The 11,770-nt window shown below is 52.5% G+C and overlaps 2 long non-coding RNA genes across 2 annotated transcripts; one reads left to right on the forward strand and one right to left on the reverse strand.

Annotated features, from left to right (window-relative positions):
* Positions 1-2,010: 2,010 nt before the first annotated feature.
* LOC311201494 lies at positions 2,011-6,625 on the reverse strand. The gene is made up of 3 exons (XR_014617865.1): positions 6,021-6,625; positions 4,650-4,853; positions 2,011-2,518 (listed from the first exon to the last, which is right to left on the reverse strand). It is a non-coding gene; the product is annotated as an uncharacterized lncRNA (long non-coding RNA).
* A 2,274-nt stretch (positions 6,626-8,899) lies between these two features.
* LOC311201495 lies at positions 8,900-11,569 on the forward strand. The gene is made up of 3 exons (XR_014617866.1): positions 8,900-9,267; positions 10,793-10,898; positions 11,435-11,569. It is a non-coding gene; the product is annotated as an uncharacterized lncRNA (long non-coding RNA).
* Positions 11,570-11,770: the final 201 nt, after the last annotated feature.

The raw sequence follows: 11,770 nt of genomic DNA on the forward strand, positions 1-11,770 counted from the left end.
CTTTTATATCTTTTTTTCCTTTTTTCTTTTTTTCTCTTTTTTCTATTTTTTCCTTTTTCCTCTTTTTCCTTTTTCCTCTTTTTCCTTTTTCCCTTTTCCTTTTTCCTTTTCCTCTTTTTCCTCTTTTTCCTTTTTCCCTTTTCCTTTTTCCTTTTCCTCTTTTTCCTTTTTTCCTTTTCCTGTTTTTCCTTTTCCTTTTTCATTTTTCTTTTTTCCTTTTCCTCTTTTTTCCTTTTTCCTTTTTTCTTTTTCCTTTTTCTTTTTTCCTTTTCCTCTTTTTTCCTTTTCCTGTTTTTTCCTTTTTCTTTTTTCCTTTTCCTCTTTTTTTCCTTTTCCTCTTTTCCTCTTTTTTTCCTTTTTCCCTTTTCCTTTTTCCTTTTCCTCTTTTTCCTTTTCCCTTTTTTCCTTTTCCTGTTTTTTTCTTTTTCTTTTTTCCTTTTTCCTTTTCCTTTTTCCTCTTTTTTCCTTTTTCCTCTTTTTTCCTTTTCCTCTTTTTCCTTTTTCCTTTTTTTCCTTTTCCTGTTTTTTCCTTTTTCTCTTTTTCCCTTTTCCTTTTTTCCTTTTTCCTCTTTTTTTCCTTTTTTTCTCTTTTTAATTTTTTTCTTTTTTTCTTTCTCTTTTTTTCCCCTCTTATTTTTTTTCTTTTTTCCAGATAAGGCCAAATAATTTGCAGCACGGAGTTGGAAACGCTCAGGGAGTGTCTTGGCAGCCCGATGCTTAACGAGGAGCTGCAGGCAGCTCGGCGCTCGCTCTGTGTGTGTCTGGCAGCTCCGGGCACTCGTGGGTGCTGCGCGGGAGGGGGGGGTGGGGGGGTGGGCATGGGGACTGGAGCGATTCCTATGAATCACAGCACATTTCCCAATCTCTCTGCTTATAAAATCAGCCACTCCAGGCTGGCAGACACATGCGTTCGGTGCCCGCACAGCCATCAGTGTTTCTGAGGCATGGGCTGAGCATCTCTGTGCACACGCAGCAGCATCACCCTTCGGTTGGTGCCTCTGTAAAGCAGTGGGCTAAGGGAGGAGGAGAAGGAGGAGGTCTGCCTTCAGACACGGTCGGCTGGAGGCACAGAAATGCTCAGGGAGCTGCCTAGGGATGGCCAAACATTTTTTTCCCCCCTTGTTTATTCATCTGCTAGTCGGAAAATCTTGCTTTGTCATACTAAGGTCGCTGAAACTTTTAATGGGAGGGGTTTTTTTTTTGGGTTTTTTTTTTTTTTTCCCCTCGTACACAGGGTGTAACCACGGGGAGCTGGGAGGTGCCGGCACACTGACAACGGGGCTCTGCCAAAAACCCTGCTAGGAGCACGGCCGGGATACGGGAGAGCGGAGCTGCGAGACTCCCTTCCACGCAGAGGAAAGCGGGGACGTGCGAGAGGATTTCGGTCAGGCCAGGTGAGCACCCACCAGCCCCGAGGTACCCGCCGCTCTGCAGTGAGTCTTGCTCATTTAATTAAAACCAGACAGAGCCAGCCCCGAGCCCTGGATCTGCATCTCAGTGCAGAGGGCAAAAGGAACCTAAAAAAAACTGTAAAATTCAATCTCTTCTGAGGAGCTGTAAGTAAAAATGGCACCTGCTGAAGCAACAGCACTCCCCCACCCCACCCAAACCACTAAGGCATTTTCTGGGCGTTTTTTTTATTGCAGTTTTGGGCATTTTCTGGGCAGAACCCTCTTCCCAACACTCCTTCCCTGTGAGAGCCACTTGGCCAGGCCATAAGCATCAGGGATTCCCAGGGGTTTCTGTTGCTCAGCTGGCAATGTGCACAGCCTGAGGTGCATCCCGAGCAGGGAGGCTGGATTACCTAGTGATTGCTGCTACAGCCATGGAGAGAAAAAGAAAATAACATACATTATCTCCTGGCTTCTGATAAAACAAACTGAAGCTGTTACATCTTCCAGTTCAATATTTAAATTAGGAATTAATCTACATCTTTTAGGGTGGCAAAATAGTTGTTTCCCGTAGTTTCGTTGGCTTTATGGGAGAAATAAAATGCTGTAGTTTGGAAAGCAGAGGCTAAAATATGTTTATTTCACACTAAACAGTTTGTCATTCTGCCTGTGAGATAATAGCAAGACAGCTCTGTGTGAGTGTGGTCCTGGAGGAACTTAAGCAGGGATCTCTGGCTGCTCCGACAGGATGCGATGTGCTGCTCCGCTCCCGGGTTCAACCACACCGGGCAGCCCCAGCACAGCACGGAGCTGCCAAGCGGATCAGGGAACCGGTGGGAAGGTTTTCCAGTGGCTTCGTCTGGGTTTGTTAATTTGGGAGAGCAGATTTCCAGGGCCGGGCGCTGAGTTAAGCCTGGAGCCAGGCAGCCGAAGGCCGGCGAGGTGGGACGCTGCCATCGCTGCCGTCACTCCTCCCGTCACTCCCGCCGGAGGACGGCGTGTTCCCGGGGGTTACGCAACGACAGGCAGCATGTGCCCCCGTCCCCTCTTCTGCCTCACCAGGCAGCGAGCCCCCTCTCCCCTCCTCTTCATTCACAGCCTCCGTGTCCTCACGTGAAACGGGAAACCTTGAAAAAGCAGAAGCGTGGCTGTAATTAGGATTAATCTATTTTTAGCCAGCTGTCTGGTGCCCTGTCCATGCTCCAGCTGGGATGTTTAATGCTATCCAGCTCCAACTCTTCCCCCAGTGGCACCCAGGATTGATACAAATTTATTTTTTCCTTTCTTAACCCTTGAATTTGTTTGGGTGTTTGCTTCTGTTTCAGTTGGGGATGGTGGTGTTGACACAAAAAAAAACCCCTTTTACCCCCCACCCCCTTCGCCCATGTACAATAGCTGGGAAATCCAGCACTGCAGGAACACAAAGGTTGTGGTACTGAAAAAAAAAAAAAGAAAGGAAAAAAAAAGTTGTACAACTTTTACTATCATTATTATTAATTTCTCTGTGTGGTTTGGAAACCTAGTCATGGATCAGGAATGTGTTGTACCCTGGGCTGCACAAACAGCATGGAAGGATGATCACCTCCTCCAAGCTCTCCTGGGCAAAGCCTTGCTGTGACATCCCCCGCCCCCACCATCCCCACCATGCTGCTGTTCACTAAAGAGCATCAGGCCAAGGAGTTAAAGGCATCTATGAACCCCCCCAGCTGGTCATTTACAGATCCCACACGCAAACATCACGCGTTCAACCTCTTTACAATGTGTTTGTAGAGGGAGCTTCAAGCAGTTAATAGGAAAACACCCGGAACACACAGTTGGCTGGAGATCACTGGACTCCCCCGTCCTGCTGCCCCGCTCCCCTGCCCCCCCAGGTGATGTTTTTGGCAAATATTTGCTTTTGCAAATATTCCTGTCCCGTGTGAGAGTGGCCGGAGAGCCAGGCACTGGGATGGGGGTGGGGAAGTGGGGGGGCAACAGCCCCGGAGCCTCCGCAGGGGCAGGGAGCAGCGTGGGGCACCAGCTCTGTTTGAAGTGTCCCTTGCAGCGGCCGTGTTCTGTGATGCAGGGGGGGAAGCGTGAGGGAAGATGCTCTGCTTAGGAAAGACCGGGAAAAACCAGGAGAAATCAAGTTCCTCAGCAAAATGCTGGTTTCTCCCAGGAAATTCCGCATTCGGGCCAAGGGGGATGTTCTGCTTTCCAAGTAGGGGCCAGGTGGCTTTGCCTCTGTCCTCACCTGCGTGTGTGTGCGTGTCCGTCCCCGCGTGTTTCGGTGACTCAAAGTGCTGAGCGTGGAGAAGGGCTATTTCTGTGCTTCCCCTGCAATCCCTGCTACCTCCGGCTGCGCTGTCAGTGCACCTCAGCCGCGCTCCGCACCCCCGCCGCCTCTATTCTTAGCAGCTAATAGCTGGAATAATTACTTTTGTCTCAGCGCTGTTGGCTCCGTAGATTTGGAAGGGAGCAAAACCTGCAGCTCGGCTGCCCCCGCTCCCACTCCCACCGTGGGCAGAGCGGCTGGGGGTCCCCGGGAGCCGCCTCGCCAACCTCGGGGCAGCGTTTCCATCCCGGTGCCGAGCAGGAACGCTGCGAGCCGGCGGAGCGAGCGGAGCTGTCGGCTGAGGATGCTCAGACCCGGCGTCGGCACAGAGCATCCGCTCGGCTTTGAGGCGGCACCTCTTTGAAAAGGATCCCTGCTCTACCAGCTGTGATTTTCTGAGACTTCCCAGGGTACATTCCAGGACTCCAGCGTTTCAAAGGGAGGGCCAGGTTTTCACCTGCCGGTTTCCATTTCAGTGCCTGCGTTACTGCGTGGGCTGGGTTTGGGCGAAGGATGCAAGCGGTGCATGCAAATGTGCCTACCCGATGCCAACACATCCCCTATGGCTCTTGGGAACGGACCCACCCCTCTGGATTTGCAGTCTTCTGATCTCAGCACCGGCTCTGCCATCCGATTCCCTCGAACCACCCAGACAGGACTAGGAACAAGCCCCAGCCTGACCTCTGTGCAGAGCCAGTTGTGCCCACCCAAGCAGGCACACAGGATCGAGTTTAAAACTGTTTCCAAAAGGGATTTTAATTGTTCTCTATAACCCTTCCTGCTCTTCCTCCTGTTTGGGATCCCTGTGAACGGATCAGCAAGCGTGATCGTGCTGGACTGGCACAGAACTGGAGGTGCTGGCCATTGCTCTGGCATCCACATGAAAACACTAAACCTTTGGGGATGACCACCCAACCCCCACCTCGCCCCAAACCTTGTTGTACCTTTTCTACTGCTGACACAGCGGAACAAAACCTGATGTGCAGTATCTGTGTAGGATATTCCTTCAGGGACTTCAGGAGACTTGGTGGCAACAAATAATCCAATTTTGGAGCTGGAAGTCTCTGGTTCTGTGGAAATCTGCCCGTCCCGGGACTGCCAGGGTCACACTGCAGGACTGTGAAGTATCACTTGCTGGCCACGCACGCCTGAAAATAGAAGGAAAGACTTTGAAGTCTTATTTCTTATTTCCTTTGGGAAAAAAAAAAAACACCCCAAAAGAAAGTATCTCCCAGAAATAATTCCCTATCAATCTCCTCTCAAAGCCGTGCTGTTCCGGCAGCTTCTGTTGCAGATGATGGATAAGTCTCACTAATTGACTGGGGGCCTTCTGTGCAATAGGACAGAGTATAATTAAGCAAGAGGCACAACTTGAGTAAAATCTGGGCACAAGGAACTCCTGAATTTCCCTGTCAGCGTTGCCCCTGATTCTGCACACAATGATGTGTCGAGACATCACTTACACGGATGCCGAGGTCGCGGGGTTAGGGATTTACAGCTGCACGGACTCGCCGCATCGCGGGCAGGAATTTGCTTGGTACAGCCAAGGCCTCCAGATTATTTGATCTCAGGCTTTTAGTTAAACAGGAACATGCCCTGATTTTAACAGTCGCAGCTTCCTGCAGTGGGAGGAAGGTGTGGCCGATGGCATTTAAACCGAAAAGCCGAGCCAGGACTTTGCCAGCGGGAAGCTGGAGGTGCAGGTGGTACCTGAGGGGTTCATTCCTCATTAAGAAGACCAAGGACCTTTCCTGGGGGGGGTGGCCGAGGTCGGTTTAGCACCCTCAGCACCAATAATGACTTGCCTGAGGACTGGATTTTTGGGAGGGTGGGCTTGGCATGTTGTCACCGTGGCGTGCCAGCAGAAACCCCCATGGGAATGCCCGAGAACCGAGGATGTGCCCGAGAACCAAGGACGCTCATAGGCCAGCTGGGCCTACAAGCAGTGGCAAGCACACAGTTCCTACAGTCCCTGACCCTTCCAGATGCTGAGGAAATCACACAATTACAGAATTATAGGGGTTGGAAGGGACCTTGAGCGACCATCAGGTCCAACCCCCCTGCCAAAGCAGGTTCCCTAGGACATGGAAATCTCTAACTGATGGCCAACGTAGTGATGATGTCTGGGGCTCAGTCCTCCCTCTTTCTGAAGAAACTTCCCAACCAGCCTGAACCCATGGGGTGTAAGCTGTGGGGTCCCAGTGCACTGTCTGGTGCTACCAACACTTTTTTTCTCTTTCAATGAGCACTGAGAGCACCCATGACAGGGCTGTAGCTGGCATGTGGTCACCCCGGGCTTTGGAAGGGAGACTTACCTTTGGAGACTCACACCACCATTCGCACAGTGAGACCGGGCAGGCTGCCTCCCATCATGGCTGTGGATTAATTCCACGTACCAAGCTTGCTTCCCAGCCTGAGGCTTTGCTCCTTGCAGCCAGTTCTTACAAAACCAGAGTCGTGCCTCCTGCTTTTAGACAGAGTTTGGAGCGGAGGGGGGGAAAAAAGTCAACAAAACCACCCCCCACCCTAAACAAAATGCACACATGGGCTCCACTTAAACCAGCAGAGCATCCCAGATTCCTACTGTGGAATCGCAGCCGCTCTTCCCTTCCTGCAGCTCACAGCAAATGCCAAAGCCTGCCCAACATTTAACTGACTCAACAGCGTGAGAAGATGCCTTTATTCTTTTATTTTTTTGGGTCTCATTATTCTGTTCTGAGGCCAAAGGGTTCCATTCCATCATGGTTAGTTGTAGGGCTCAGCATCTCCCAGCCCTACGACTTTGAGCCTTCCTGGGAGCCCGAGTAAATACCTAAATACTTACAGTCAGGTAAAGGTAGAAATATTCCCAGGCCAGTGATTCTCAAATGAAACTAAACCATAACATAACCTGCTGCCTTTCCCCTGAAAGCAACCAAAAGATACAAGTCAGAATAAATCAAAGTTCCATTTGACTTTCTTAATATACCACAGGACTGACAAAGCTGCAAGGAGCTAAAAGCACCGGCTGTCAGTCCCATTTCTGAGGCTCTGAGGCCTTTACCTTGCTCCAGCGCCGTTCGTGATGCTGGTCAGAGCTTCACTGGGTCTTGGGGGTCCAGTGAGATGCTCCCAGTCTCGTCTGCGTGGTGCCAGGGGGTTGTACGTTGGCCCCACATCAGTGGGGAAAATGGGGAGTGGGGAAAATCCGCTCCGGCCCTGCACGGCGGTGGAGCTCCTGAGATAACTCAGGGGTAACTGAAACCAGCACAGGCGGCTGGCTTAGCATCACATAGAACACTGGCCTACTTTAACGAGCATCGCTGCTGGGTGACTCATTTAAGTAGCCGGAGCGCTCTTACAATTTTACCTTCGTTAACTGAAGTAGTTAATGCTGGCAGCTTCGGCCACAAAGCCTGGATGTGAGGCTCAGAGCTCCGTGGGCTGGATTGCCTAAGAAACCACGTCTTGCAGCCTTCAGTTGATCCAGCACTACTTCTTTTGGTCACGTGGAGGTTTGGTTTCCCCTTGCATCAGCTACAGCAGAGCTCCCACATTTTTTTCATGCTGGTTCCTGCTGGATTCATGGGGGTTATCCCTGTCCCACCTCCTGGCTCGTGGTGCCGACGCTGCTCCCCTACCTCAGAGCTAATTTTTCTCCCACCTTTTTTTATTTTTCTTTAAAAAATTTGGGGTAGAATGGTATCTGAGAAACCGGGAGCTCACAATCCCTCCCGTTGGTGTCTGTGCGTAACAGGTGTCATTCTCAGTGTAGTACAGACAAATCCCAAAATAGCGCAGGCTCTTCAGACTGCTGCGAAGAGGAAAAAAGAGTGGTTACTTCAGCTTGGGTTGTAGTGAAAAACCCCAAGCTCCCAGCCAGCTCTGGAGTCTGGAATTAAGATGGCAGGGGTGGCTGTGTGGAAGGGATCTCTTCCTCAGGTCGGTGGTTTTCTGATGGGATGCTGGCTGGCTGGTTCGCTTTCTTGTGTGTGAAGTGCCGTTCACTGGGCTGGCTTCCCGTTAGCTCCCTTTGGATCCCTGGCTCCTGGATCTCTCACTGATCCTTCTCTTCCTCCTCCTCTTCCTTGTTTCCCGGTGTTGAGGGACAAGCGCCGCTTCCCCTGCCTGGTGCTGGCTGAGGGCAACGAGATCACTGCAGGGCTGGGAGGGGGGGGGCAGAGGCAAGGGGGGTCTGTCCGTCTGCAGAACAGACGTGGTGCTGAAATAGAGCTGCCTGTGGCCTTGCTCTGACAGAGGCTGTTACATTGAACGCAGTTATCAGCTCCCAGGCCCACTCCCAGCACCGGGAATCGGTGTGATAACACTTATTAATACAGCTGAGATTAAGAGGAGCCCGTGGCTTTCCAGCAGGACCAGTGTCCCTCTCGCACCGTGCAGCTGCCCAGTGGCAGGGGCCTACTTAGTACAACAGCCATGGCTGGCACCTAGGCATCCCACAACAGAGGCCCACTCAGTACAAGGGCCACAGCCAGCACTCAGGGGTCCAACAGCAGAGGCCTACTCAGTGCAATGCCATGGCCATCACCTAGGGGTCCCACAGCAGAGGCCTACTCAGCATAAGGGCCGTGGCTGGCACCCTGGGGTCCCACAGCAGCCTCATGCCGTTTAGGGCCGGATCAGTCACGTTCCTTGAGGGCAGCAGGTCCTTCTAAGCCATCTCGTGCTCGGGGGCAGCCGCTTGCTGAGCGTCTGCAGGGCGTAGGCCTGAAATATCTTATTTTAGGAAGTCGAGGAGCGGTGCCTGTCACCCAAACAGTTAATCAGAAAGCACGAACCCTTGACTGGAACGCGCGTGTGTTTTGTTTTTTAGAGCCAAGATGATTTGCTTTGGGGATTTTTTTTAAAGCAGAAACCACCACAAAGTTGGCTGTGGTTTCGGCTGCGCTGGAGATTTGTGTTTGCTGACTACCAAGCCTAAAAGAGTTAAACCCAGTAAGCATGACTCAGAAGCAGAGAAGGAGATGCGGGGCTGAGCGCCTCGGAGGAAGCACAGGAACGGAGGTGAAGAACAGAATAACTACCAAAAAAAGGTGCAGAGTCCAGGAGCGACGTTCCCCCCCGGTTTGCCTGGCCCTGGCACCGCTGGCACGGGCTCCCTGGAAAGCTGCAGTTCCGCTCTTATAACACAGGGAGCAGGCTGGAGAATTTAGAGCTGCGTCACAGAGCTCAGCGAGAGAGTGAGAGAGAGCAAGCTCCGTCGATAGGTCTACCAGCAACAGCCCTGCTGCAGCAAGAGGGGAGAGAGGCAGCAAGAGAGGCAGAGAGGGCTCCAGAACGAGAAGTGTCCCCAAGACCAGGGACTGGGCTCCTGCCACCATCCTGCGTCGGTTAAAGATCGCGTTCGGGCTCGGTTGGCGTAGGAGGCTTCGCCCATTGACGATGCTGGAGACCCGGCGCACTTAATCCCGCGGGGAGGGAGAGTGGGCAGACACCGAAAGGGTTAACGGAAAGGAAATTTCTGGAACCTTCTATTCTGCGGCGCTACACAGCGAGCAGAGGGCTGAGGACTGCGCAGATGGTGCACGGGCAGAGCTCTTCGGTCCGGTTCGTCTTTCCCACGTACGTACCCTTTAATCAGGATGGGGCTTGAGCTGCATCTACGTATTTTAATTATTTGCAGGGTGTCCCTTTCCCCCCGGCGTCCCTGAGTTCGGATCCCAAAGCGGCGGTGTTGTTATTTTGGCTGGGTATGATTGCTCTGTTCTGCGTCAGAGCTGTTTTCTCAATGGAACGACGGCACAGGTTGTACTAATGTCACTCCTGCCGGCATTGCTGTGCTGCAGAGGAGGGTAGCAGGCGCGGGGGAGAGATGACAACTTTGCAAAGACTGCTGTTTGCAGGTTTTGTTTGGGCTTTTTATCCTCCCCCCCCCATACACCCCCCCCTTCCCCCTCCTTCCCCCCCCCTGTCTCTCGGAAGGCTGGCGTGTCAGCAAGGGCTGGGTGGAGGGGTTAACGGGCGCTCTGCATTTCAGAGCTCGGAGGTTTGTCACTGCGTAGTTCGGAAAGTGGCAACCGGTGACGCAGTGATCATTGCAGGGCATGTCGGCCAGTTTTTAAAAGCACTGGGGACAGGTAGACGGCGCCTTCCAGACGCTTCCACACCAGCTGAAAGGGGTTAAGGATGAGTCGAGACGGGAAGCTAGCATTTAGGGATTAAATGTCATCATTTTGGCGTTGGAAAGTTGTTTACCTTGCTCTCTCCGTGTCTCCATGCTGGCAGCCGTCCAGCTCACATGTGATAGTCTTCCCTGTACTGCTGCATCATTAACTAAGTGGCAGAGCCGGCTCCCCATTGGCCGGGGAGGGCTCTCGGCCCAAAGGAGCCATCCGATTGGTGGAGGAGGTGATGGCAGGTGAAAAGCCTTCCCGGATTGGTCGGGGACTGGGTGTCAAATCTCAACGTTGATTTCACTTGCTTCAAAGTACCGGCAGCTCCCTGCCCGCTCCCTGCCTGGTGCTCGCTCCCTGCCCGATGCCTGCTTCCTGCCCACTGCCCACCCAGTGTCCACCCGGTGCCTGCCCAGTCCCCATAGGCAGGGCCAGCAGCAGTTAACACCAGACCCAGCACCCCTTGGTGCCCAACACGGGTGACGCGGAGGTTTCGTTTTACCCGTGCGGTTGCGACGATGACGTGTCGAGAGCTGCTAAACGACAGGGAAGGGGAAAGTACTGGGGCTTGGGGGCTTCTCTCCTGGCTTGCTTTGCTCCTTCTCTCTCATCAGTGGCAGGACCGTGAAGTGCTCGGGGTGGGGAGCGCGCCGGCAAGTTCTGTCGCCGGGAATAATTAAAGTGGAAAAGGGCTCACGGCCAAACTTGGCTTTTGTTTGCCTAAGTGTGAGCTCGCCACGGGCTCAGGAAAGTCAGGGAGAGCTGAAGATGGACCTAAGTGATGGGTCTGTAAGGTCTGCAAAAGAAAGTAGAGCGTTAGAAAACAGGGATGGAAGGATTGGGAAGGGATGGCTGTGGGTGAATGGGAGACTGAGGGCGCAGAGCAGCTCCAGACAGCGGATGAGGAGAAGAAGAGGAGAACGCTTTTGTCTCTTAACCATTACTATACTATTTTTTCACCTCTCTTCTTTAAGTGACCAGCAATGAAGATGGCAGCTCTGCCTGGAAGTGCTGAGGACACAACCAGCTTTGAGCTTGGTCCTTCTGGCCGAGGAAGTCTCCCGATTATGCAGTGGAGCGGTAACTTTGCTTTCTCATACAGCAGGGAACATTACTGCCTAGCCTTTCATCAGATCAAGGCTGAAACAAGTTTAAGGATAGGGTGGCATCAAGCATTTAATCTATATTACTCACTCACTGACATCTTGAGCGTCAGGTCCGGTTGTTTAGCAACAACCGCTGGTTTCAGAACCGGCTCGAACGTACCGCGTCCACCGTCTCCATTGCTTCAGCAGTAGCCTGTCCTCCGAACGGCAGTCTGAGGGGGGGGAAGAGAGAGAGAGAGAGAGAGAGAGAGAGACCTGTATTTACACCCAGACACCTACCCAGACCGAATGCCGGTTGTTTGGTCACAAAGGCCGTCCGCAGTGCGGATTTATCCCCGACTCCATTCCGTTGCGCAGTACTGTAGACGGGAGGATGCCATTTCGCACAGCAGTGCGGTGGTAGGAGCAGGGTGGGGAGAAGAAAACAGACAGTAGGTGCCACTCCCCACCTTTTTTTTTTTCTCTGCTTTCCCATCTCCACCTTTCTTGCCTCCCCTCCTTTTCTGCCAGATTCCATAGGGAATTTCAGACTCTTACTGCAGTCGTCACAACCCCTCCTGACTCACTGAGCCTTCGCTGGCTGTAGCTGGCTCCCTTGGAGCATCCTTACCTCCTGCAGCGCCAGTTCCGCAGAGCAGGGGAACAACAGGAATAGCAGTGACGACGGTGGTCCCTGCAGCAGGACGGACAGGCGTAAACACACACACACACGTAGGAACAGTACTGGGCAGCCATGGAGGTAATTCTGGACAGCCAGGAGCTGGGCTGAGAAACGCTGCTTGGTTGCATGGAAGATGGGTGGGCTGCGTTTGTTACTGAGCACTGTCTGTGTGGATAACCCCGAGT

The sequence above is a fragment of the Gallinula chloropus genome (assembly GCF_964237585.1).
Source record: "Gallinula chloropus genome assembly, chromosome: 27".
Taxonomy (NCBI): domain Eukaryota; kingdom Metazoa; phylum Chordata; class Aves; order Gruiformes; family Rallidae; genus Gallinula; species Gallinula chloropus.